The 2,118-nt window shown below is 59.3% G+C and overlaps 1 pseudogene; it reads right to left on the bottom strand.

Annotated features, from left to right (window-relative positions):
- Positions 1–332: 332 nt before the first annotated feature.
- On the bottom strand, positions 333–689 carry LOC136124897 (elongin-B pseudogene; annotated as a pseudogene).
- Between the last annotated feature and the right edge of the window lie 1,429 nt (positions 690–2,118).

The raw sequence follows: 2,118 nt of genomic DNA, 5'->3' as shown, positions 1-2,118 counted from the left end.
CCCAGCCAGCTGGGCCTGCGTCCCTGGCTGGTACCGCCCGGCTTTGCCAGGCCCTGCTCGAGGCTCCCAGCGTCTCAGCCAGGTGCCAGCAGCCGAAAGCCGGCCCCGTGCTTGTCCCCCAAGAGCTGCTGCTTCCTGAGTCCCCGGGGCTTTCTGTCTGCCCTCCCGCGGGCTGGACCAGGCAGGAAGCTCTCCACAGCTACCTCCCTGTCCCATCCTTGCCCTGAGCTCAAAGTGACCTGTTCTAGGTTGAAGTGTGCCCCCCACCCAAATTCACAGTTTTTTGGGGGGACACCCAAGTCTCTTATCGCGGGGGGGAGTAGAGTGGTCTCTCACTGCACGGTTTGTTCATTGGCGCGGCTTCCTGAGTCCCGCGGCTTTGTCACAGCCAGAAGCTCGCGTGCACTGGAGAAGGGCTCGATGCACAGGGCCTCAAAGGCTTCACGTGCCCTGAAGGCTAGCCCCACAGTGGCTGGGGCCTGAGGCTGTGCTGTCTGGCTGGTGAGGCCACACTCGCCCAGTGTCTTGCCATCGTCCGGAAGCTGGTTGTCCTAGTACGGCCGCTGCTCCTCCGGCAGCCGCTTGAGGATGCCCTCGACGATGCGTTTCAGCTCTAACACGGTGCTCGATTCCTTGGCGTCTGTGAAGATGGTGGGCTTGTGGCGCCAGGTCACGCGGAACACGTCCATCACGGCTGCTGCCGCTTCCCCTCGATGCGCTGGCGCGGCCGCGCTTCCAGATTCACATGTTGAGGTCCTAACCCCAAGTATCTCAGAGTGTGACCTTGTTTGGAGACAAGGTCTTTGTAGAGGTCGTAGTTAAAGTGAGGTCCTTAGGGCGGGCTCTACTCCAAGATGATGTCCTTACAAAAGGGGGACACGTGGACACAGACACATGCACAGAGAGAAGAGACTCAGGTAGAAGGCGGCCATCCACAAGCCAAGGAGAGAGGCCTGGGGCAGATTCTTTCCTTGGGGCCCTTGGGAGGAGCCAGTCCTGCCAACACACTGATCTCAAGCTTCTGGCCTCCAGACAAATGTCAGTTGTTTAAGCCGCCCGGTTTGCAGTACTGTGTCAGAGCAGCCCTGGCAAAGGAATACATGACCTTACCCAAAACGCCTCCCATCTCATGGGCTCCACCCCCCGGGATCCCAGCATGTGGCCTGGACACAGACATCTGCCCAGCCCAGGGGTGCTCACCAGGCCTGCTCTCCTGTCACGCCCACCCGGCCCCCGCCACGGCCATCCACTGGTCCGTATATCCCCTCGCTGTGGCCAGGTGGAAATCTCCCTTCCGAGGAGCTAGAGGAGTGGTCTGGGCTTGAGTTCACCGTCACCTTCTGAGAGCCCTGGAGGAGGTGTCCCGACCCACAGGGCTGAGCCAGGCACCCTGGGACAGAACCTGGGAGCACCCTGGGTCCAAGATGCCTCACCTCGCCCGACATCTGCTCACTTGCAGTGTTCCATGTACTGGGCAGCACCATCGATGACATTAGGACGGATGAGATTGGGCTTCCCTGTGGTTACAGAGCTCACAGTAATCCTTTACGTATGCTTTCAGGAGGTCGATAAGCAAAGCGTATTATACGGCGTTGTATCCTCGCTCACCAGGGTGGAAACAACCGAGTCAGTCCTCCTTCTACGGCTCGTCGTGAGTGCCCGCTCCATGCCACGCGTCAGCAATCTCACTTAAGCCCTTCAAAGATCCTTCCAGGGTAGTTAATATCATCCCACGTCACAGACGAGGAAGGCGCTGCTCAGAGAGGTTGGGAGCTTGCAGAAGGTGACAAAGTTGCTAAGGGACCCATTTGGGGTTCAAACTTGACCCCAAAGTTTGTGCTGAGACCACCCTGGCATGCTCCCTCTCCAGGCTCGGCCCACACGCTCCGCACAGGGTGTCGTTCTGAGGACCGGGAGGGCAGTTCCGCCAGGCCGTGGGCTCTGGGGTCACCCCCTGCCCCCAACCTGTCTCACAGCACCTGGCGTTTCCGAATTTTGCTTTGTGAAAAAGCTTCGAGTTGCACAGCCACGGAGCAAATAGAAGAGCGGCTTCGCTCTACAGTGTACGGAGCTAGCTTTCCGTACTCATGACAGCGTCAAATCATTCTCCTCCGGGAG

This window comes from Phocoena phocoena, chromosome 6 (genome assembly GCF_963924675.1).
Source record: "Phocoena phocoena chromosome 6, mPhoPho1.1, whole genome shotgun sequence".
Classification (NCBI taxonomy): domain Eukaryota; kingdom Metazoa; phylum Chordata; class Mammalia; order Artiodactyla; family Phocoenidae; genus Phocoena; species Phocoena phocoena.
This window is presented reverse-complemented; position numbering and strand designations above follow the sequence as displayed.